At 45.8% G+C, this 26,154-nt stretch overlaps 1 protein-coding gene across 4 annotated transcripts in view; it reads right to left on the bottom strand.

Moving 5' to 3' along the window:
- Positions 1–26,154, bottom strand: part of SLC39A11 (solute carrier family 39 member 11) — a 406,549-nt gene that overhangs the window by 336,744 nt on the left and 43,651 nt on the right. The window contains exons 1-3 of one of the 4 annotated variants that reach the window (XM_049113945.1): positions 23,877–24,030; positions 22,159–22,270; positions 18,223–18,333 (exon numbers count right to left, since the gene is read on the bottom strand). The exons of 2 other annotated variants lie outside the window; for them this stretch is intronic. The gene's annotated coding sequence lies outside the window, so the exon portion shown is untranslated. Of the gene's footprint in view, positions 1–18,222; positions 18,334–22,158; positions 22,271–23,876; positions 24,031–26,154 lie in introns of those variants that run through there. One more of the 4 variants, XM_049113946.1, reaches the window with a different exon arrangement.

Here is a 26,154-nt window from a genome sequence, read left to right as displayed (position 1 = left end):
CAAATAATTTCAAAGGCAAAATTATAAAAATCTTCTTGATCATTTTATGGGGAAACTTAATATGGAATGTGGGAACATTTTAAAGTGCCTGGTGAGATCTCAAAATGCAGGGGACCTTGGGGCACCTGGGTGGTGCTGTCGGGTGCATCCTCAGGGTGGTGGGATCCAACTGCTGAGCACAGAGTGTTTTTGAGATTCTCTCTCTCTCTCTCTCTAAAAAATAAATATTTTTTAAAAATAATACAGGAGTTCTTTAGGGGCCTGCAAAAATCCTAAGAGGCCCCAGGGAATGGGGAAGGAGGCAGGATTGCAAGAAACTGTATTCCTCTCTCCAAGTGGGAACAGAAACAAAAGTCCTCTCATCAGCTGAGGTTCATGGGGGGCTGATGATAAGAGTGGGTGAACCTTTCCACGGAGGACAGTGATCTCCCTCTGTCAAACCCCCCAGGGAATAGCACCAGCAAAGTGAGAGCCACAGAAGGTGGGATGGTGGGGAGGGAGCACTCCTCACGTGTAGAAGGGAAGCAGGTGGGGAGGTGGTCCCTCGGCTGTCCACTGTCAAAGAGAGGAAGAGATCCCCAAGTGTCTCCAAGGCCCCATCAGACCGGGCTGGGTGGGAACAAGGGTGGGACTGGAGATGTGTGGGTGCTGTGTGGGGTCATCCGAGAAGCCCCATGTAGTGCACTGAATGGTCCCCCCCAAAACGATATCTTCACAGCCTACCCCTGGTGCCCCTGAATGTGATGTTATTTGGAGAAAGAGTCTTTGCAGATGTAGAGATCTGGAGGGGATGTCGTCATCGATTAACCAGGTGGTGCTAAACTAGGGACACATGTGCTTGCAAGAGACAGAGGGGAGAAGGCCAGGACACGGGGACGAGAAAGCCATGTGAAGACAGGCAGAGACTAGAGTCCCTACGGCCATAGCCAAGGAGGGCCAGGAGCCACCATCAGCCAGCTGGGACAAGGAAGCATTTCCCCAGAGCCTTCAGAGAGCGCAGCCCTGCCGACATCTCACTTTCTGATTTTTTGGCCTCCAGAACCATGAGGGAATCATTGTCTGCTGTTTCAGGCCCCCCCAGTCTATGGCATTTCGTTATGGCTGCCGGGAAATAAATGCACCGTGACTCCAATCATTGCTACCACAAGCAGGTGGGGAAGCCCCCAAGCACCAGGAAGTGCCCTGAGCAAAATGCACAGCGGCCTCACCCTCCCCATCCCTCTGCCATCAGCAGGCAGCGTAGGCAGACAGGTGCCGGATCCCCAGACATCTGATTGGGCTCTCCATTTTCCTGAATGATCCATCCCTAAATGAACTCTTGTCCTATTTCCCTGCCAGCCTTTCTGCCAGCTGGGCCAAGATTCCTGTCTCTTCCATGCATTGGAGCAAGGGAGGCTTCCCCTTCCAGCCCCCCAACCCGTCCCCCACGACAAATCACTGTAGGGAAACCTAATTCATCCTCCAACACATCACTTCAAATTCTTCCCCAAAAATGTCTGTGGAAGGTGAATAAAAAGAGTAAAATACCTCCTAGCCAGAGAGCGTTTCTCAGACACCTGGGCTCTTGTTCAGAAATCCCTCCTTTGGGTCTGTAGGTTTGTGCATGACAGTGCCCAGGTGGGCATGAAGGGAGGTATTTATCACTTAAGCCAGGTGCGCCCTTGGACTTGAGGACCTGCCGGGGTACAGCAGTGACAGAAGCAATTAAGGACTTAAGCACAGGCTCCTTCCAAGGCATCGGGGCGCTGCTGTTTGAGCTCCAATTTTGTTTTTTTTTTTTGGTTTTTTTTGAGGGGGGCAGGGCTTTCTGCCAATAACTCACTGGGCAATCTTGGGCTGGTTTCTTTCCCTCTCTGAAGCTGCAAAATGTAACAGCTGGACCAGGCGACCTCTGGGGACCCTCTTGTGCTGAGTGTGGATTCTCCGAATCATCAAAGCAAGACAGTGACAGACCACAGACTGGGACCAAGGCTTTACCCAAGTGTATCTGAGGGGCTCTTTTGTGTCCCAATTTAAGAAAGAGAGAGAGAGAGAGAAGGGGAAGAAGAAAGGAGGGAGGAAGGAAGCCATCTCTTTGTGCTAAAATGGACTTTGTCAACCTAACAGGAGGTAACCAGGCTTCCTAATTCAGCTTCCACTCTCATGCTCCTTATCCGTTGAACTGTGTCCTGTGCCCCTGGCCTCCGCCACTGAAATCACATGTTGGAGTCCCAACCCCCAAGCCTTCAGAATAGGACCTTATTTGGAGATGGGGTCTTTATAGAGGTGATCAAGTCAAGGTGAGATCCTTATAAGATGGGCCTCCATCCAATATGTCTGGTGTCTTTATATAAAGGGGACATTTAAACACAGGGACACACATAAAGGAAAGACAGCATGAAGAAGCACAGGGAGAAGACGGCCGTCTGCAAGCCGAGGAGAGAGGCCTGGACAGGTCCTTCCCTCGGGGGCCCTCAGAAGGAGCCAACCCTGCCCACACCTTGATTTCGGACTTCCAGCCTCCAGAACTGTGGTGACCCATTTCTGTTGTTGAAGCCACTCCATCTGTGCTGCTTTGTTATGACAGTCCCAGCAAACTAACACAGGGCGGAAGGTCACTGTGGTTTACACCATATTTCGTGCTGGGAAGCACTTCCGAGAGCTTCTGGTCCAAGCCCCTTCCTTCCCGGATGGCGGTGCAAACCCTAGGCCTGCAGGCGGTTTGTGCCAGGGCTGCGGCTAGACCCCAGATCTCCCCTTGGCCCCATCCCCCCCACCACGTGTCACACATTTGTGAGTCCTTAATCATCCTAGACTGTCGGGTCCGAGTCACAGCCTCGCAGCTCAGCCATGAAAATGATTATTTTAAGCAAAACCACAGTGACATGGGTCAGGATATCAAAGCTAATAAAAATGTTTCAGGTTTTTGCCAGGCATACTGCAAACAACTGACATTCCCATTCCATGTCTTAACACATCCCGAAAGCAAGAGGTGTGAATACTGTAGTTATTTTCCTAGTAAGAGTTCTAAAACTATTTTTAAATATTATGTAATTGAGAAGCGTCTGGGTGGCACAGTTGGTTAAGCCTCGGGCTCCTGATTTCAGGTCAGATCTCAGGGTCCTGAGATCGAGCCCCGAGTAGAGGTTCATGCTCAGTGGGAAGTCTGCTTGAGGATTTCTCTCCCTCTCCCTCTGCTCCTCCCCTCTGCAGGCTTGCTCTCTCTCTCAAATAAATCAATAAAATATTTCTTAAAAGAATTAATTAATTTTAAAAAATACGATATAATTGAAACTTTACACAGATTCACACTGGCCTTTGGTCTACAGTCATCATAATGGGCAAAGCTTTACAGTCTTGCTGCACATTCAGGAAACCTCAACGGGGATCTGCAGGAATAATAGAGATAGAAAGCCCTTCCACACAAAAGGCACTCGAATAAATCATTTGCTTAATTAAACAGAACGATGGAGCCCTGCAAACTGCCCTGTGCCCTCTGCTCCTGCTAATGGGGTTGGCCCATCAGTATGATTTCTTAGGAACTCCCTTAATAAAGCTATTGAAATTATAGGGAGAAAAAGATATTGGTCATCCTAATGCTCAAGAAAAAGATAGTTAAGTTACCGAACACAAATGCAGTAGACTTTTATGTGGTTAGTAAAAATTATAAATATCACACCAACATAGGAAATATATTTTGTGAAAAAAGCAATAGAAAAAAATATGCCGTTTTGTGATGATGCTAGTAAAAACTACGCTAGTAAGACTAAATGAATTCATACAAATTAGCAGGGGCATTGGGTGATGAGAATGCAGAGCTTTTCCCCCTTTCCGTAATGCTATGTTCCTTTTATAATTTAAAAATATTTCAATAAGGCCTGAAAGAAGGTGAATACAGGAAACAAGGCTCACTGGGCGTAAATCTTAACACGTAAAGCCTGTAGAGAAACCGTGTCCAGCACAAGACTGTCAGTCCACAGAATAGACTCTGTGCTTGTATCCAAAGCCACCTGGATGTTTAAAACACTCAGCTCTTTGGAAAGGCAGGTTCCCTGGAAATTTTCCATGATTTATTTTAATCAGTCATTCCCAAGAATCGTCTTCCCCTCATTAGCTCTTCAACGGGCCAGCTGCAGAATGAGATAGTCTCTAAGTGATGAGAAGCGAAGGCCCAAGGAAGGTCCCTCCCTCCCTCCCACACGCACACTGCTCCTCCCAGAGCCCCTGGGGGCCACCTGTCACCACCAGGCGAGCCTGTCACACTTTCGCCTTCCAGTTTCACAGACAGATGGTTGGCGGGGCTGTGGCTCAGACAACATCTGAGCCCCCGAGTCACCCATAGATGGGGGAGCTCCCACTGCCCGCCAGAGACCCTGTTCCTCTGGCCATCCTAAATGCTCCCTGGATCTTCCCAGGGAAGTACCCACAAGCACAGGGCAAAGTGTTCAAGTCTTGAAACTCCTGTCCTCCTCCCTCCAGCTCCATGAAAAGTACAAAAAGAGGTGCTTCCTGCAGGACCCCTGACACATACCCAGCTGCTGTCAGGGGGCCACATGGCAGTGGACTTCAGGATGTCTCCATATGGGGTTGAGAGGGCTGTGCTGAGTTCTTCCAGGACCTTCTATAGCCATAGGGGGGAAGCACTCTCTGGTCCATTTTAATATCAAAATCTACTTTGTGTTCATTTTAATAAGCATCGATTGTCTAGTGTGTAAGCATCTCTATGCTAAGCCACCTGTTATTATTTCTCCAACCCCATCCCCCCAAAACCAGTTTAATAGCATTGCATCAAACACATAATGTTAAGCAAGAGTTATTTTTTAATTCATTAAAGACACACTGATGTAACTACTAATCAGAGCTTCAGATCGACATGAGATACCAGAGCTACAGAGCTGAGGGGCTGTCATTCCAGCTCAAAGCAAAGAAATTAGATTTTAATTTGCCTTTGCCTCGTTTGGCTTTTGGAAATATTAATAATTGATAAACATGATACTAGGCAGCTCCATCAAGCTCAGGAATCCCAAGCTGGGAATCACAGCTGCGGGGGGTAAAGAATAAATGAAACACGCAGTTTCCTGGCTTCCAGAAACCAAGAGAACAATGTAAATATCTCGATGCAAAACAGTTCACTACTTGAGCAGCTCCCAACCCTTGTCCACTGCTGTTCTAACACATATACTAATTAGGCTTTTCAATTCTAAAGGGAATTATAATGAATGTGTGCTAGCCCTCTGGTGAACAGAGAAGATACTTAATAAATATTTGTCAAATAAATGAGGGGTGACCTACAATTTTTTAAGGCTCTTAATTTTTACAGTGCACACTCCCAGGCAAGACTCCCAGAACATGACCTCATGAAAACCCCCAAGCATGAGATTAATCAAAGAAGTAAGTATGGCTGCTGCTCCAGGAGGTCAATGGGGCTTGAGGACACAGGCCTGGCAGGGGGTTTGGGGAGGAGCTCACTCTCCCATGATCCCCTCCCTGTAAGATCTAATCCATCCTCTTCTCTTGGAGGTCTTCCCGTCTTCGAACCCTCATTGGTCTGGAATGTGGTTACTATCAGTTGGAAACGGGTGCCACACTGATGATTACATGCCGGACATCCTAGAGCAGAGATCTTTAAGGGTTGGGAGAGTGGAGAGTGGAGGGGATGGTGAAGGTGAGATCCTCATAGGACACAGAGGGATGTGAATAGACGGGAGAAGAAAGGACAATCATGATGGGGAGACCAGTTTATGCAAAGGCCCAGAGGCAGAGATTAACCAGTGTTTGGCCAACTCCCCAGAAATTGGACAAACCATAGCACAGAGGGTTTGGATGATGTGCTTACTGAGTCTATCCTAATTCATCTTCAAATCCACATCAACACAGATCCTATACTCCATTCCACAAGGTAGCCCTCAACTATATACAATCTTGGACCTTTTTAAAAAATAAGTCATGGGGATCCCTGGGTGGCTCAGAGGTTTAGCACCTGCCTTTGGCCCAGGGCATGATCCTGGAGACCCAGGATCGAGTCCCACGTTGGGTTCCCGGCATGGAGCCCGCTTCTTCCTCTGCCTGTGTCACTGCCTCTCTCTCTCTCTCTCTCTCTCTCTATGTCTATCATGAATAAATAATAAATCTTTAAAAAATTATTTTAAAAATAATAATAAAATAAAAATAAATAAATAAAAAATAAGCCATGCGTATCTGTCACCCATTGAGAATATAAACTACATAAGGCTTTGGAAACATCTCACACTTTCTACCCAACACAAACCTTACTTCCTTGAGGTCAAAATCCTCAAGAACGTTATCAGTCAGGAAAATACTGGAAGTTTGGCACGGGGAATGGCCTGTTCAAAGGAGGTGGGAAAGAACCTGGAAGCAGAAGGTAACAGGGATGGAAAGAAGAAAAGATGGGAAGCTGAAGGACCTTTCGAGGAGCAGCACAATCCGTGGGGCGAGGATGAGAAACGCAGTTCTGGTGACACCAAAAATGTGCCCCGATGTCAAGCAGCTGGGTTCCCTGACGTCATACCCTCTTCTAATCCCAGGATGGGAGAGAAACTGAAATAAATAAAAAAGCTTTCCTTGAGTCCCCACGGCATGGGACTCAGATCTTCCTCATTAAAGGAAGTTTGAATGGTCTAACCTTGTCCTTCCCGTGGGGATATTGTGGGGCTCCTAGGATGACCAACCATCCTGGATTCAAAGAACCGAGGGGGTTTCTCAGATGTAGGCTTTTGGGTTTTCTTCTGAACAATTCTGGGCAAAGCAGGATGAGTGGGTCCCTCCACATTACATCACACACGCGAAGGGCAGCTGAAGGCTGTCGGTGCCTTGCTACTCTGCGTGTGACCCTGCACCTGCAGCGTAGGCCCATCTAACAGCTCGCAGGTGGTGAGCCTGGGAGGGAGACGGAGTCTCAGCCCCCATCTCGACCTGATGAACCAGAACCAACAGTTTAAGCAGCAACCCCCGCCCCCAACCCTGCCACATTTGGGATGTTCCTATATACACTCAAGTGTCAGGAGCATGAGATTTTTACATAGAATGTGTTCCTTAAATGGTCCGTGAGTCTGTGCATGCGCCATTTCTTTTATTGTTTGAGTATCAGGGGAAACCATCCAAAAGTGGTGCCAAGTGAATTATAGCTTTTTATTAGCAATTACAGCATCACACTGCAGGATAGCCGCAGAGCAATGCTGCCTAAAGAATTGTTTTATTTCCTCTCTTCGTTCTCCCCTCCAGATTTCAAGAAGCATAATGCAACAGTCTGGCACAACGTCTCGGATTCAGTGGTTGCTTTATTAGGCAAGCATTTTTTTTCCACCATGGCACTGGTGACATTTTGTGCCACATCATTCTTGGTGGTGGGGGAAGCTGTCCTGTGCGTGGTCAGATGCTTAGCAGCATCCTTGGCCTCTACCCACCCACTAGATACCAGTAGTGTCCTCTCCCAATGTGACAACCAATAATGTCACCAGTCATTGCCCAATGTCCCCCTGAAGGGCCAACCAGCTCCCAGTGGAGAACCACCGTCTTAGACAATGAAGAGGCATTCTTGGGGCAACAAGAAGCTAACGGAGACGGTCTGCCTGCTGGGGAGCTCGTTAAAGTCTCAAAAACCAGGCCAAGCTGATCCCTGCAGGCTCCTGGGGAGAACCAGCTGGGTGGCCTAAGGGCCTACTCGTGTCTAAGGCGAAGCTTTCTGTAGATGACACTAATGAAGACGAGCGGCCCCACTGCCATAAGCTCATGCCGCCTGCCCCTCCGGTTACAGCTGCTCTTTATTATTTAACCGGCAGAGCGCAAGGAAGGCCTTTTTGCCTTTTTATTGGAGTGCCATGCTGAATGATATTGGATGGTTTCTAACAGCACTGTTAAAAAAAAAAAAAAAAAAAAAGGACTGGGTAGTTTATGTTACAATCACGAGGGTAAACCATCTGGCCTAATCCTCAGCCTTGGTAACATAAGGGGTGCCCTACTGCTGGCAGTGCTATATTCTGTTTGGGTAGCCCCAGAAGGCTTGGGGACTCCCACCTCGACCTCCAGGCTGGCTTGAGCCTCACCCTCACTCAAGGCACGTAGAGAAGGTTAAATACCGTGTTTCTGCTGATTCTAAGATGCGCGAACCACCGCCCCACCCCCAATCTGGCATCTCGGATATCTGATTCATTTTGCCAGCAGCCAGGTGGCAGGTGGGAAGCAGCCGTTAAAGCCTGATCAGGCTCCCACACTGGAAGCAGAGGCATAAAACTCTCAGGAGGGCCTCACAGGTTGGGAAGAAGCCGAGGAGAACCCCTCTGGCCCCTAGGAGATAGGCGGTCAGGGGGCACAGAGGTGAGAAATTGGATGGCTTCAGTAACATTCCCCCAGGGAGCAGAGTGGGCCAGTCTTACATCAGTCCCTGGGCCAGTGTATGAGCATCACCTGGGATCTTGCAAAAAACGCAAATTCTCAGGCCCCAGGCCAAACCTACTGAGCCAGTATCTCTGTGAGTGGCGCCCAAAAATGTGCGTTTCTCCCAGCCCTTCAGGATATTCTGCTGATGCCCAAGCACTCCTCCACATACCTGGCTTAACTCCACAAAGTTGGCTTACATCAAGAGATCAGCCCCAGGGGCTTTTATTTCTTTATGGATTCATTTAAGAAATGCTACATCAGCAGGGCTCTAGATGGGGACTACACTCTATATGAGGGGGGAGGAAAGACATAACTTGAAAAGTGGCTGAGAAGCATCAGGCTTAAATATGAAGAAGCTGCAAGAAGTGATTATTCTGGAAATTAATTTTAATTATATTCCTTTATATGTACCCATAACATATATGTGTATGAATGCATATAGGTATATTTTCCTTTACATGTATTTATAAATATAAACCTAAGCATCAAAGTGTCCTTTTTTTTTTTTTTTAAGATTTGGTTTATTCATGAGAGATACAAAGAGAGGCAGAGACATAGGCAGATGGAGAAGCAGGCTTCCTGCAGGAGCCCAATGCAGGACTCGAGCCCAGGACCCCAGGATCGCAACCCGAGCCAAAGGCAGATGTTCAACTATTGACCCACCCAGGTGTCCCTAAAGAGATTTTTCAATAAGTAAGGCTGAAAATTTCTCAGTATAAGCAAGTCATATTGTTTATGCTTTTCTTCTTCTCCCCTGTTGGTTCACAAAACAATAGTACATCCTCAGGTAACTAGAGTCTCAGGTTCAGCAAAATGCGGTCTAACTTTGCTCGGTCCAACCCAAATCTCTTGTGATGTAGCTTAATCCTTTCCTTCAGCAAGGCTAGACCACAGTTAGTTACTACCTTCTGTGCGATGGCGTGTTCCACTCTCAAAGATGATTAGTGGGCCTTATCTCACCTTTACCTTTACCTTATCCCACCTTGCTGAGCTCTCCCTCTGAACCCTGCATCAGTCCTCTGTCCCCATCCTCATAGCACTGCTGTGGCTTTCCTCTGAATTCCCCCCAATGAGTGAGGCCCCTTCCAATGACAGACGGTCCATGACAAAGAGTGGAGTGCGCTGCCAAGTTGAGTGAGTTAGACATCTGGAGCACAGCTGGGTGCTGCTGGCAGAGGCTGGCTTCCGCCCCTGAAGATGAGCTGAGTTAGGGCATCTGTGAAGGCCTGAGAATCAGAAATAAACCTCTCTATAGGACCCAGGGCCCCAGAGTTCTCAAGTGAGTCATGAAACCAGAGAGAGCACTTAGCACATCAGCATGATAAGCAGTCCTAGATGACATTTACACTGCCAGCTATCAGCTGTCCAACCTTTCCACCAGATTTCCCTCTTAGGGCCTGTGTGAGCTCTGAGGTCCCTTGGTGATCTGACAAGAATTAACTAGAGGCTAAAATAATTGCTTTACAGCCAGATCAAGACTACCTAGAGGGAACTGGAGCATGAGCCTGGTGGCTGATGTTGTCACCAGGAGCAGCAAAGGGATAAGCCTGCTGGCCTGGCTTCTGGAAACAAGTCTGGCCTGGAGAAAGAGGCAGCCCCCCTTCCTTCTTGGTGGGCATCAGGGAATTAGAATGTTCAGCAACAAGGCAGACTTTAGGAACCCGAGTCATCCACAACGGGTCGGGGCTCAGCTGATAGCACTGCACATCACTGTGGATTTTAAATACTTAGAGGGGGCCATGACATAGTCATTGAATGAGGGGAGCATGGATAAGGGTGGGGATCTTGGGGTCGGCATATGAAAACTTAAGTAACTTGCAACATGTACTTGATCTGTTTTCAATTGTGAGGGGGGCCAGTTGTTGTATTGTATCTGATTGGTGTGTGTCTTCCCTATGAGAACAAAAGCTCCAAGCACACAAACAAGACCAATATTGTTTAGCCTTGTACCACCAGCACCTAAGGAAATGAATTTGCACAGCAGGTGCTCAGTAAATAAACTTGTTGAGTTGACCAATGAATCTACTGGTTAAAAGACCTCCTTCTAGCTTAGATTGGAGATTCTTAGCTGGTCAGGTTGAGAATAGGGCTGGAGAGGGCAGAGAGACATAGCAGGACCATCTCAGGAATTTTTTTTATTTTTTTATTATTTATCTATTTATTTATTTATTTAAATATTTTATTTATTCATGAGAGAGACACAGAGAGAGGCAGAGACATAGGCAGAGGGAGAAGTAGGCTCCTTGCAGGGAGCCTGATGTGGGACTGAATCCCTGCACTTGGGATCATGCCCTGAGCTGAAGGCAGATGCTCAACCGCTGAGCCACTCAGGCATCCCAGGAATTTTTAAAAATTACATACAATAGCCAACACTTGACCATGTACAAAGTGCCATTCTAAGTACCCTACCTATTGCAATGCACCTGATCTTCATGACCGCCTCGTGCAGCTACTTACTGGTACCATGACCGTTTTACAAATATAGAGACTAAGGCATGACCCCACACTAATGACCAGAGTGTGAGATACATCTCAAATGGTGAGATCCTGTAATTGAGAATTACTGCCCTGGGGACACTGTTGGGGGTAAAGGGGCCAGGAGTCCATTAGTGTGTCAGGACAGAAACATAGTGAGAACCACCGCCTTAGTTTAAGTAAGTCGGTGGCTGAACCAAATCAGTGGTCATCTATTGAGTTGTTAAAATGCACAAGCATCCTCTACATCATCTCCCAAAAGTTCACATATATGTGTATGTGTATATACACACACATATACCCACATATGTATTTTCATATATCTATATACTTACACAGACATATACACACAAACTATATACACATATAATTCCAAATTATATAATGTTATGTATATTTATGCATATTTTCTTATATAAAAAATGTATAGAGACATGGGTGGCCCAGTCAGTTAAGCAAGTGACTCTTGATCTCAACTCAGGTCTTGATCTCAGGGTTGTGGGTTCAAGCCCCACATTGGGTTCAACAGTGGGCATGCAGCCTACTCAAAAAATGTATAAGTAGAAATACATTTATATAATATATAATAATTACAGAAGTATTGAATCATATTACTGTATGATATCATATATATCTCATCCTGCTACTTGTTTTTCTCACCAAAGACCTCTCCCCAAGCCCATCCCATATGACTGTACCTCTTCCTTCTTTTTGGTACAGCAATTCCATTGAGGAGATGCACACTGTATTTTAATTAGCCAGTGCCTCCTGAAGAACTTCCAGGATATTTCTAATTTTTTGCTGGTATAGACGATGCTCTGGCGATACCTCTCCTGTGTTTATCCTTAAGTGCTGCTGAGGACACTTCTGCAGGATCCAATATGGAGTGGGCCAGGTCATAGGGTATGTGCGTGCTGTATCTTGATAGGTACTGCTGAACTACACTCCTGAAGGGGGTCTCCAAACTCCACTTCCATCAACAGCGAGTGGGAATTCTTTTGTTGTTGTGGTTGCCAAATCCGATAGGCAACGACGGCACGTCACTGCAGCACCCACCGTGTGAGGCCGTCCACCTGGCTCCAGTGGTGGAGGGTGTGAGCCCTGGTTTCCCCTGACCAGGATTCTCACCCGTCTCTAGCTCTCATTGGTGCCTCTAGTTCATCATCTAGAAAATGGGGGAACTTGGAGCTGCTGTGGTGCAGGACACAGCACGGGTAGAGCGCTCGGCACAGAGCCTTGGCCCACTCTTGACATTGAAGCTGGTGTATGGGGTTGGACATGTTCCATGTAAGCCACTGTTCTCTCTCACCTCTCCCAGCCACCAATTGCACTACTGATTGTCCCACCATTCTTTGCTTTTTTATCTGCCTCCTTAATCCTCTTGATCTCACTGACCATACATACTTTTCCTTATCCTGCCAACCCAGCTTTGCGTGCTGACGCCCTTCCCTTTGTTTTCAAAGGGATGTTGCCTCTGTGGATAGCTCTCAAGCTCACCCAGCTTGCCCGAACTTCATGCCCATGTGATGAAAGCCCTGTGATATCCCATGGTCCCAGGTCCACAGCATATCTACCAACTAAGCCAACCAAGAAAATAAATGGATAATATCAATGCCGCTTCCTCTTTGTGGCTCAAGTCTCTCCTCTCAGGATGCACAAACCACCTGCAGTTAATCTGTTCTGAGAACACACCCCAGGGGGCGCCTGGGTGGCTCTGCTGGTGAAGCAGCTGCCTTAGGCTCAGGTCGGGATCCCAGGGTCCTGGAATTGAGCCTTGCATCTGGCTCCCAGAGAGTTTGCTTCTCCCTCTCCCTCTCCCCCTGCTTGTTCTCTCTCTCTCTCTCTCTCTCTCTAAAAAATAAGTAAAACCTTAAATTGAAAAAAAAAAAAACAAAACAAAAAGCACCTGGGACTGGCAGTGAATCAACAAGCCTTGAAGTCTTTTCTTTCTTTAACCATTTGGAAAACAGAACAAAGGTGAACATCCCTGGTCTTTTGTCATCATCTCTCTTCGTCTTCTCCCAAAATCCTGCTCAGCAAATCCCCGATTTCATCTACAACTCTGTGGGCATCCAATTCATCTGGGCCAGGAGCACAGTTGTCAGGAATGCCAGCCAGAACTTGTATTACTCCCTAGTGATTTCTGGAAATGATTTAATCCCCATTTCCTGCCCCCACCCTGTCGCCCACACTTCCATAAAAAAAGATTCGCAGTGAGATTTGCACCTGTTGCTGTCCAACTCCTAATCCCCACCCCCAAACCCAGAGCCGAGAAGCAAAGGGCAATACAATTAGGCCATGTACAACCAAAAGAACAGGCTCTGCCAGTGAGGAGGTCTGCATTAGAATTGCACAGGACCAAAGCCGATTTTTCCACTGGGTGCAGTGACCTTTCCTTCCATGTTTACTTGGAAATGACCTTTAAGCAGCAATCAACAAAAATGAAATGCTTCAAAGCAATAAATTAGATAATGCAGATGTTCCCCAGTGGTAAGTGATGCCCAAGGAAAACAGGGGAACATAAAAGCAGATCTGCCCTGGGAAGCCACCTTCCAGTCTGTCCATTAGACTAATAAGCGAAAACAGAATTCTCGCGACTCTTGTCAATCAGACCGTTGAGGACCTGAAGGCAGGCTGACCTGGGAAGGAAACATTATTGTTTCCAGAATTGAACCCAGACTGCTAGTTGACATTTCATTTTGATTCTGTTTGGAGCAGAGGTAACTGCATTATTTGCTTGCCCAACGAGTGAGTTACCCTCTTGGGGAGGGGAGATCCCAGTGGTCTGGACCAAAGTGGCAGGTTGGTGAGCTCCGCGTGCCCCATCCTAGCCTCGTTCCAGCGCAAGACGTCATTTATTTAGAGTAATTGACTTGTTACTGAGCATTTACCACACACTGGGCTTTTTGCTGAGTGCTAGGGAGGTTTAAACACTAGAGAAATGTCAGCCCCTCAAGGCCAAAGACAGGGAGACAGCTGGGCCACTGACCCCATGGAGGAATGGCCCTGTTCACCATGGTATGTTTCTCTTGGGTGTGTGTCTTCTCCCACTGTGTATGCTCTGCTCTTTTCTCTCTTCTACTCTCCATTTTCCTCTTTCTGGCTTATGTTTAACCCTGCCAGTGGTGGCACTCCCAGGTAGCACCAAACAGTGAACAGTGATCCTTGGAATTTAACAAATCACTCACCCTGAAACAGAAGCATTTGAAAAGAGAAGCTCAGAACCAAGGACTTTGGCCTCCTCTGCCACCTGATTAGAGAATCCTAGAATCTTCTGAACTTCAATCTCAAGACAAATATCTCTTTCCTGTCCTGGGGAATCTACCCGGGGCATCCCATAGAAGGAGGGGTTTCCACAACAATGCCTGATCTTCTCCCCTGGCCCATAACATCTATCACTGCCCCAAATAAGGACTTACTCGGAGCAGATGTGAAGTCAGAGCCCACTCCCATCTTCAAGAACAGCCTGGTCCTACCTCCAGCTCCCTCGGGAACCATAGGGGGAAGTTGGAGCATCAGGAGACATCCACCTGCCAGAGGACCCTACAGAGGCTGCAGATGGGGGGGCCAGGGAGCCAGAGCGGGCAGGGGCTTCTGGAGCTCCAGAGTGGCTGACTGTGGATTGGTCTTCTCTTTGAGTGACGGTGGCTTATGGAAGTTGGGGACTGTGTGAAGAGGACAGGAACTTTTCAAGATCTGAAACAGGATGGAGAGACTGAACGCTGGTCCAGATGGGATAGAAAGGAATGGAAGTAACATCACATACAGCCTGGTTCCTGGTTTCCCACCAGCTCACTGGGGTGGCTCACGACATTGCTCTGCTTGCTATCATGGGATGGAACCTGAGTGATCGTGAAGCCATAAACATCTGCGATCCCTCTCCCAAAAATGAAAACAGACACTCAGACAAATCCTTGTTCATAAAAGTTCACAGTGGCACTATCCACAGTAGCCCAAAGATGGGAAGAAGGTATCCCTGGGTGGCTCAGCGGTTGAGCGTCTGCCTTTGGCTCAGGATGTGATCCCAGGTCCAGGATCGAGTCCCACATCGGGCTCCCTGCGATGAGCCTGCTTTTCCCTCTGCCTATGTCTCTGCCTCTCTCTCTCTCTCTCTCTCTCTGTATCTCATGAAAAAAATAAGTAAAATCTTAAAAAAAAAAAAAAAGATGGGAAGAACCCAAGTGTCCATCAATGGATGAATGGATAAACCAAATGGGTCTATCTATACAATGGAATGTTATTCACTCATTATAAGGAATGAAGTACTGATACATCCTATAGTGTGTATGAAATTCAAAATATGATGCTAGTGACAGAAGCCAGACATTAAGGACCACTTGTAGTATGAGTCCTTTTTGTAAAAAAGATTTATTTATTTTAGAGACAGAAAGCATGAGCAGGAGGGGCAGAGGGAAAGAGAAATAGAGAGTCCCAAGCAGACTCCCTGCTGAGCATGGAGCCCGATGGAGGGCTGGGAACCATGACCCTGAGATCACAACCTGAGCCAAATCAAGAGCCAGTCACTTAAACAACTGAGCCACCCAGGTACCCCAGTATGAGTCCACTTATATGGAATCAGCAGAACAGGTAAAGCCACAGACACAGAGAGCAGACTGGTGGTTGTCAGGGACTGGAAGGAAAGGGATGGAGAGTAACTACTTAATGGGTATAGAGTCTTGCTCTGGAATGATGAAAATGTTTTGGAACCACATAGAGCTGGGGGTGGCACAACATCGTGAATGTACTAAATGCCACAGAACTCTTTGCTTAAAATGGTCAATTTTTTATTATATGAATTTCATTCCAATTTTTTAAAGTATCTATGATAAGCAAGTTCCCCATTGTTAAGCTCCAACTGTAGGCTTCTGCAGATGCATTTACTTTACTAAGGAAGGGTGGTGAGTCCCTTTCTATCCTGGAAGGCCCAGTGCCACTCCCCCGCTAACAAACATAGCTAAATTAAATTCTTCTTTTATTTCTCTAGTGGCAGCATATGTCTATTGGTTATTGACTGCCTCTACAACCAGACTGTCACACCAGGAAGGCAAGGATTTACCTGGTCTAATAGAGTTCCCCAGGGCCTAGCTGTGGGCAGACTCAGTAAGTACGTTTAAATGAATATATAGACTATTCTGCTTCCATTTTTTCCTTTGGAAAAGAAAAAAGCTATAAATATGTTGCTGGGAATGTAAACTGGTGCAGCTGCTATGGAAAGCAGAATGGAAGTCCCTCAAAAACATAAAAATAGAATTACCATTTGATCTAGCAAACCCATATACCCATTTCTGGGCATATGTCCAAAAGAATTGAAAACAGGGTCTTAAAAAGATATTTGCACACCCATGTTCATTGCAGCATTATTCACAGTAGCCAAGAGGTGGAAGCAACCTAAATGTCCATCAACGGATGAATGAGTTAAGAAAATGCAGGACATGCATACAATGGACTTTTTTCCTTCGGCCTGTACACAAAGGAAATTCTGACATATGCTACAGCATGGCCGAACCTTGAGGACATTATGCTAAGCAAAATAAGCCAGTCACAAAATGACAAATACTCTACGATTGCACTCAGAGGAGGGATCCAAAGAAGTCAAAGTCTTAGAAACAGAAAGTAGAATGCTTACCATGGGCTGGGAGGGGAGGACTGCTGTTTCAGGGATACAGTTTCAGTTTTGCAGGAAGAAAAAAGTTCTAGACTCTATCCTACAACAACGAGCATACAGGTAACACTACTGGGCTACACACTTAAAAATGGTGTAAAGGAAAAACTCAGTGTCTCCTTCATGACTCACTCAGAACACTTCACCTCTGACACTACTGTCACTCAAGGCATGTGGGTTTTCCCCACACCAAGGGGTTCTCCACGACACCAGTTGAGTATCCTCCAATTTAACTCAAGTCTGACACTGTCTTCCTGGAGGTAGGGTGAGATCCCGCAGGTTAAGAGCATCATCCCACAAGACCGCGCCCCATCCTACATCAGATGCAAACTGCAAGTAGTGGGTCCCCAGATTACCCACAACCTCCGTCTGACTTGTCTACAAGTTGAAGGTTCCTGTCACCTTTGGGTTCATTTAATTTACTAGAGTGGCTCACAGAACTCAGGGAAATGCTTAACATTTATTTACCAGTTCGCTAAAGGATATAAGAAAGGATACAGATGAACAGCCACGTGAGGAGACACTTAGGGCACGACCTAGAAGGGTCCCCAACACAGGAGCTTCTGTTCCCGTGAAGTTGGGTGTGTGTGACCCAGTATGAGGATGTGTTCCCCCATCTGGAAGCTCTCCAAACTCAGTACCATTGGGGTTTTATGGGGACTTCCTCACATCGGCACGACTGATCATTAACTGCACATCCAACTTGTCTCCCCTCTCTAGAGTCGTGAGAGTCAGGGCTAGAAATAACAAGCTTTTTTTTTTTTTTTTTTTTTTTAAATACCAAGCTTTTGATCATGGCTTGGTCTTTCTAGCGACCAGCCCCCATCCAGAAGCCATGCAGAGCCCACCCAGAGTCACTTCATTAGAACAAAAGATGCTTCTAGGGCTTAGCACTCAGGAATTCACAAGTGATTCAGGGAGCCTGTGTCAGAGACAGGGCCAAAGATAAATATGAGAATAAGAAATGCTCCTAGTGTTCTTATCACTTAAGAGACTACAAGGGGTTTTGGAGCTCTATAGCAGGAACTGGGGACAGATACCAAATATATATTTTCTATTATTTCACAGATGGTAAATTTGATGTTATATGTTTTTTACCACAATTTTAAAAAGCTATCGATGCACACATGAAAGACTGTATACTTATGAATCTTCAATTTTTTTCATAAGTGGGCCTTGGAGGGAGCAGCTACACCTACGAGAGCCCTGCTACCTAGATTTGAGTGCAGACCACCCTGGTTGGTGAGGCTTTGGACAGCAACACCCTTGAGGAGGCCCGAGCTCCATCTCCTGCCTCCAGGAACCCATCCACACAGATTGGAAAAGCGTTATATAGTTGGATAGAGTTGCAAGGGGACCATCCAAACAGGCTTATGAAACAAGAGTTGTTAATGAGAAAAGTCAGCTAAAGCGTTCTTTGCCAAGAACTCGGCTGCACAAAACGCCACCCAGAAAGTGTCACAATCAATTGATAATCAACATGGATCTCTCCTAGAGGGCAAAGGGACCCAGGAGGACCTGAGTGGGAGCCATGGTGGCATGCTAACCCGCACTATTTGAAACTTCCAAAGGAAGGGAGGAAGCAAGGGTAAACGGGGCTCTCATAAACTTTAGTTCAAGGGTGGGCAAATGACAGGTCACAGGCCAAGTCTGGTCACTGCCTGTTCTTTTAAATAAAATCTTATTGGAATACAGCCATGGTCACTTACATGTTTTCTGTGGCCACTTCTGCAACAGCGTAAGAGTGGAGTAGTTGCAACAACATGGCCCACAAAGCCGAACGCATTTACTCTTTGACCATTGACAGAACTGGCTGACCTCTGCTCTAGGGAAAGAAAATCGTGTGTTATGGTAGGAAAGGGTATATGCTTCACTCCTTATTCCAAGGCCAACAAGTCCCCTGCTCCCTTTTGTTTGCTCCGCTGTTCCACTTCCTAGGGCGGCCAACTCCCAACTGTGCACGCAATGGCCCAGAAAATCCCAAGCTGCAGTTAACGCAAAAGATTTATAATTGGTTTCAGATGCCAATAGGAGTCGCCCATCTCCCTGCATTCCCCAAGCAGATTTATCTTGCTAATCAAGCATGACTCAGGCTGATGTTAAGATGCATCCACACTCCCAGAGCACTCTCCACCACCCCATGGATTGCAAAGTATTGAGGCAGAGGTGAACTCAGAAATGATCTATAGGGAGCCGAGCTCCAAAGGAATGGGCCACGACCCACAGGGCCCGGAAAAATTTGAAATGCAAATAAGAAGTAGGAGCTCTCCCTAAAAATGATCACTTAAACTTCTTTAGGTAGAGAGACTCCTTTGAAAAGCTGACAGAAATTATGGATGCGCTCTCCAGAACGGTGCAAACATATATAAACATCCCAATTTTGCATATAAATTTGGGAGATACTTGATGCCTTGAAATGTATTCATAAACACCAACCAGATCGTTAACCCTTCATCTAGAACAGAGGCTTTAAGTTTTCCTTTTATCAGTTAAGCAATCCTTTCTTCAATTGGAATGTCAAGGAGAGACCCAATATTCCAAGTATCTTGAAGCAGGGCTTCTCTCCCTCCTTCTGCTCCCTTTGCCCACCATGGTACCTTTTGAGGTCATTCCTGGCAAAGCCATACAGTGGGCTGACGGTTTTATGGTCAGACCAGGGGAGGCTCTACAGGTTCCCTCAGTGGATGCCCAGAGAGAGAGAGAGAGAGAGAGAGAGAGAGAGGGAGAGATGGTGGTGAGGATTTAGAAGGGAGGTTTAAAACTTACTCTTCATTCAAAGACTTGAAAGATTGGTAGGGTCTACCTCTTAGGAAATGCCAAGGCACTCTGCTGCTATTGAACTTGGAAGGGCTGTTTCTCATGGACTGTGCTCCGCAGCCCTGGAACTCGGGAGGTTTGCAAATAAGGATGAGAGAGCACAGAACATCAAACAATGCAGAGCAGAGAGAGACAGAGAGAAATAAAAGAGCTGTGCCAAAGCAGTTGATGAGAAATTGCCAACTAAGTCACCTCAAATCTTTACATGAGCTTTCTTATCTAATCCTCTAATGACCCCATCATGTCAGTTTTATCACCATTTCTAAAATAGTATGCAGCATATAGTAAACTCCCAGGGAATATATATTTGTTTACAGAGTTGAATAACTTCTATTTTACAGATAGGGAAGGGGTAATGGGGTGGTTAAATATAGCAAATAAAAATACAGGACTCCCAGTAAACTTTCAATTTCAGACAAATAATTTTTTTAGTATAAGCATGTCCAAAGTATTGGGACACCAGGTGTCTTGTATTTTATGTAGCAATGCTAGGAAGCAGGGGTTGGGGGTGAGGAACTTGCCTGAGGTCACACAGCTAGGAGATGTCAAAATAAATTTAGGCCCAGAAGGTCAGGTCCCATGGGCCTCTACACTATTCCATGCTTCCTCTCCCTTCCTGTCTTCCCATAGCCCTTTGACTACATCACTATTAGCACATTTAGTACATTGCATGGCAGTCAACAAGTAGACATGCTGATTTCCTTCCTCAGGGAAAAAAAAAATTATCCTGTTCTTTAGAATTGTTTAGCTATCTTCTAGGAATCCTTTCTCCTCTGTATCCTCAGTTAAAGAAACCTCAATTCTGGGGTGCCTGGATGGCTCAGTCGGTTACGAGTTGGACTCTCGATTTCAGCTCAGGTCACGATCTTGTGATCATGAGATTGAGCCTGCTGGGCTTTGTGCTGAGCGTGGAGCCTGCCTGGGATACTCTCTCTCCCTCTCCCTCTGCCCCTACCCTAATAAATAAATAAATAAATAAATAAATAAATAAATAAATAAATAAATAAATAAATAAATAAAATCTTAAAACCAACAACAACAAAAAACCCTCAATTCTTAGCTGGGAACATGGCCACCTGGGATAAAGACTACATTTCCCAGGATCCCTTGCAGCTATGCAAGTTCATGTGACTATGCTCTAACCTGGAAGAATCTTGAAAGGAGAAAGTTTCCTCTTTCCTGCTGGTGGAAATGCAATGCAATGGCCATCGCTGTATCAACTTTCTTGGATCGCAAGGGACTTCAGGGATGAAAGCACCCTGAGCTTAGCAATATGACAGAAGACTGGGACACTAATACTGTGGGACATAATATTAGCCCTGGACTCCTTGGAGACCTTTCTCTACCTAATTGAAACCACTGTTCTTTGGGGTTTTTATTTCTTGGAGTTGAACTTAATCATGTTATGCCTGACCTGAGCACCTAGAGCAGGGAGGTGCTGAGGCCTCGGAGGAAGACTCAGGGAAAGTGTGTTGAAAGGAAGCTTGCTGCATAGATGAACAACTTTCCGCATTCCAGATCTAGCCCGTGAACTTCCTCCCCTGAGTAACCTCATGTAAAACCCCAATAAGATCATGGGAAAGAAAAGGAAAAAAAAGAAAAGAAAAGAAAGAGAAAACCCCTCACAAAATCCTTGACCTAAGTACATCTAAATGTAATTTTATGCTTTTGTCAGAGAAGGAAAGGATAGCTGGGAAAAGAATATTTTCTTTTTCTTGGATATCCCCCAGATACTGAGATTTCAATGGTGTGCAAAGATGAGTTATTAATAATATGGTATTGGACTAAATGAGCTGGCATTGCAACAACATAGAAAATCAAAAGACTTCATCACAAAACTCCCACTATTATGTAAATGAACCACCACTTGGGAAAATGACGAAGTAGGAGATTCATTATAAATAATGTTTTCATTCCAACCTTCACGGCTCTTGGAAACTTTCAATATATGACCCAATTTATTAGCTAAAAGAAACAAGATCCCTCTAGAATAGTTTTCAGTGACTTCCACAAAACCTTAAGCTTAAATCACTCATAAATTATAAATCATGCAAATATCTTGTATTAATTTTTAAGGCTCCAAAATTCTGAAAAACTCCTTGGTCCTTAATGTATTTCCTGGCCCTGCTATCATTTTATTGTATAAAGAAAGAATTAGATTAAAGTATACATGGCAAATATATGGAAGTAAATGGTAGCATGTGTGTATCCATCAGAGTTTTTATTTGCATGTAATAGAAACTAACTCTGATTTATTTAAACAGAAATAAATTTTATTAAATGGTTATTGAGTTGTTGGCAAAATCCTCAGGAGGAACAAAGATTAAACAGACAGATACAATCAAATAATTACATTATAGAACTAACCCAGTGAGGACAGCCACACTGCAACCCCTAGGAGTTGGACACTGCCATCTATATCACCAGAAGACCCCTGGAACCATTTCCAGAACATTCTAGAACCTGGACATAATAGCTGTTGTTGCTACCACCCTAACAAGAATGGATTCAGCATGGTCCCTGTTTGTTTCAATTACCGACTTCTCATCCAAAGCCACATGTAGGTGCATATGATTAGCATTTCCCATATCATGGCACGCATGCCCCAGTCCCAACGAAGTCCCAAATCTGGTTATTCCAGAGGCGAGCTCTGTCTTATAAAGTGGGAAAGTCCCCATACACAAAACAGTTCCCATGTTGGGCAACCACAAAAACAAGTATCCATTTCAGTGTGACTTGGATATATACGAATATAATTTTTTTCAGGATAACGATCTTACGCAAATTACTGCCCAATGTCTTCCCCAGTATTAGCAATTCTAGAATACCTTGGAGTAGTTTTATGATACTTTATGACATTTCATTTTCTTCGATACTTCCATTTTTTCTCACTTTGTGGTTTTTTGCCTCTAATCTATTTCCAGTCCATTATTTCCAGCTCTGTATACAGAACAGCAAAAAGTCACAAAAAGACAAATGTCCATCAGTTCCTTAAAACAAATTAGGGTATATGACAAAGTGAGATGCATACCACGGTAAGATACAAAAACATACTTGGTTATTGCAACAACTTGGCAAATTTTAAAAACTGATGAAGCACTACCAAAACAATGAAGTATGAATAACTGGATGAAAGTGGGTTGGAAATTTTTAAACTCCACAAGGTCCAAAAACTTCACTTTTTTTTTGAGTAGGCTCCACACCCAGTGTGGAGTCCAAGGTGGGACTTGAACTCACAAGCCAGAGATGAAGACCTGAGCTGAGATCAAGAGTCCGATGCTTAAAAACATAATAACAATTTTAAAAATGAATAAATTTAAAAAAATAAAAATTAAAGAAAAGAGTCCGATGCTTAACCAACTGAGCCACCCAGGTGCCCCCAGACTCTTCTTAAAAATATTTATATGTATTTGGGGGATATTTTTCCCTATAGTGGAAGCAGATGTGTGCATGCTAAAACTAAGAAAATGAAGACAAGACAAATGTAAAAATGTCTCCAATCTCACAGCCCAGTGACAAGTAGCATGAGCTCGAAGACAGTGGCTTCAAGCCCACACTCTAGGTTTCAACTGTCTGAACCAAAACCCCCACAAACTTAGGTAAGTCCCTTAACTTCCATGCCCTCCATTTCCCATTTATTATTAAAAGAGAATATTAATGTCCCTTCCCTCACAAGATTTGTATGGATTAAATGAAATAAGACCCACCAAATCCTGAGCAGGCACCTGGCATAAAATAAGCTTCCAAGACCCTGGCTGGGTTTTTTTTGTTGTTGTTTTGTTTTTTTTAAAGAATGAATTCCTTTTTTTTTTTAATTTTTATTTATTTATGATAGTCACACAGAGAGAGAGAGAGGCAGAGACACAGGCAGAGGGAGAAGCAGGCTCCATGCACCAGAAGCCTGACGTGGGATTCGATCCTGGATCCCCAGGATCGCGCCCTGGGTCAAAGGCAGGCGCTAAACCACTGCGCCACCCAGGGATCCTGACCCTGGCTGTTATTTCAGAGTTTTGTTCATGCATGGATGTAGTTTTTTTTTTTTTTTTGGATGTAGTTATTTTTATTAAAATGGCACATTTCATCAAGCCTCCATTACTGAACACCTAAGGGTCTCCAAATATAAATACCAATAGCACAGAGCAGAAATTATTTGCCAAAAAAATTATTTTTAATCAGAAATTTTTAAATAGGGAGGAAATTCTTTTTTTTTTTAAAGTCAAGGGACCCCTGGGTGGCTCAATGGTTGAGCATCTGCCTTTGGCTCAGGTCGTGATCCCAGGGTCCTGGGATCAAGTTCTACATCAAGCTCCCCGCACGGAGTCTGCTTCTCCCTCTGCCTGTGTCTCTGTCTCTGTCTCTCTCTCTCTCCCTCTTTCTCTCTCTCTTTGTGTCTTTCATGAATAAATAAATAAAATCTATGAAAATTAATTAATTAATTAATTAAGTTTTTTAAAAGTCCAAAGACAAAATCTTTTTCGAAAAAGTTTGTAAAAATATTCTGAACTTGTGACCATGGTCCACCAAAATTATTGATTCGAACACGTACCACATAGATCACACACGGTACTCGGCGACAATAATCACCCTGTCAGTCAAAGTGCTTCTGACTACATCCCCTGTGATCAGTGCAGGGAGTGGGGGAGGCACTGTGTCTGACCTGGCACAGACACTGGCGTGCAGCAGGCTGGGCAGAGATGGGGCTTTGCAAGGAGCTTAACAGCTGAATTCAGATCTGTGGGAAAGTCCTCAAGTGTTGCCTGGCAATGCTATTGTGACCCTTTGGGTCCTGCAGTCATCTGCTGGCTGGACACGTGGCCAGCGCTTGCATATACAAACAGCAGCCTAGCACCATGGACCAGGGGCGATGACCCCACAGTGAGTGCAGCGGGGAGAGGTGGGGGCAGGCGAACCCCCGACCGGAGACCAGAGCCCAGCAAGACCAACCCCCAGACCCCAGCAAGCCAACACCTGCTCCACTTGGAATTCTCTTGCCGCTGTCTACACCCCATGAAGACCACCATCACCCGGCAGTGGGGGTGGGGGAAGAAGTAAAAACAAATAAGTTCTGGATGTTGAATTTCTCTCCTCTCCTCATTTGGCCTCTTTCCAGCCTGGGGCGCATTTTCCTAGTGACAGCTGGTCAGGAAGATGATGTTGAAGTGACGTCTGGGCCATCTGTTTGCCGTCACCCCACCAGGCTCTGCCCCCCTCTTCCTGGGCACTGCCCTCCTCCAGGAGCACCTCTGACCTCTCAGAGCCCTTGAGGGGGTCTTGTCCGCTGTCTGCTCTGCTTCCTGAAAATGCTCATCTGGTGCCAGCTCGAGCTGGGGCCCTTGCTTTGAGAGAACATCCTCTCTGTACCTCTGGGATAACCTTCACTCTCTCTCTCTCTCTCTCTCTCTGGGCTCCGTCTATTAGGATCAGAAGTGAGCAGGAGCATGGGAAGAGAGCTGTTGGCTCTGATGGCAGCGTAGTCAGCCGGGAGACCTGAAGGCAGGCACTGACCTCTCAGGAGCAGGACAGGGCCTTCCTGTCCCTCGGGGAGAGCCCCCGTGTTGCTTTGAGGATCTGCTGGGCTTCTGCGCCTAAAGCAACATCACTGGGAGGAGGTGCGGAGGGGACGAAGCGGAATTTGTATCCTCTCCTCCTGCCCCCAGTCTCTGTGCACTTCACTTTGGAGGGTCTGTAAAGCACTCATTGTGCGAGTTCTGGAAGGACTCTGAAACGTAGGAATATAAATCCGACTTTAAAATATGGCTTTGGGATCCCTGGGTGGCTGGGGGGCTCAGAGGTTTAGTGCCTGCCTTGGGCCCAGGGCCTGATCCTGGAGACCTGGGATCGAGTCCCGCATCAGGCTCCCTGCATGGAGCCTGTTCCTCCCTCTGCCTGTGTCTCTGCCTCTCTCTCTATCTCTCATGAATAAGTAAATAAAATCTTTAAAAATAAATAAATAAAATAAAATATGGCTTTGCAGACAATGGCGAGAAAGCAAGAGGGCCAGCTGTCTGCCTTTCATTCTGCAATCCCTACTGGCCCCGGCCAGCTTCCTGCCTCCTCACACTTCATAATTCACCAGCAGTGGCCTAACACCCAAACCCTTGAGATGGGAACCTTTTTGACAGCCGCTGTGATCACTCCCGGGATAACTTTGAAGAATGTTCCGTCAAAGGGAGCAATTTGCTGGGAAGAGCAGCCCTCATACTTCTGTCCTGGCAGGTTTTTATTACAAACTACATTTGCATGGAAACAGGATTCGGTTCCGAAGCAGCTCGTGTTTATTACCCCCAAATAAAACCATAACTCTCTCCAGTCACTGTGATCTGGTGACTCTTGGCAACATGAGACACGAAGACTGCAGGGGCTGAGGGCCAGCCTCTGTGCTTTCAACAAAAGATTGGACACCCTGTCTATAGACTTCAAGAGGACATCTCTGCCCTAAAAAGAGAGAGACAGAGACAGAGAAACAGAGGGAAACCCCTTGCAGAGATCCTTAATTCTCAATTAGCAGAGGGAATATTTGGGTCTTAGACCCTTTCATTTGCTATGACAAAATTTTAAGTATTAGTGGAGGAGATGTCCTCTCTCCTCCTCCTTAGTCCATGGGCACCGAGGAGGAGGACAGGAGAAGGGAAGATGGTGTATTCGGTGCTGTCGGCAAAGCACTTGGCATCATCAGCTTGCAACGTGTCCCCCAAAGACAGTGATTCCTAGGGAAGGAGCGAACAAGCGGGGGAGCAGGCTGCCGGCGGGTGGCACAGATGGGTCTGAATTCTGGAGAAGCGAGTGGGGTGCTGAGGAGAGTGGGATGGCTGGGGAAACCGAGC

This window comes from Canis lupus, chromosome 9, assembly GCF_003254725.2.
Source record: "Canis lupus dingo isolate Sandy chromosome 9, ASM325472v2, whole genome shotgun sequence".
NCBI classification, from domain to species: Eukaryota; Metazoa; Chordata; class Mammalia; order Carnivora; family Canidae; genus Canis; species Canis lupus.
The sequence above is the reverse complement of the archived record's forward strand: the minus strand, read 5'-3'. Positions and strand labels throughout refer to the sequence as shown.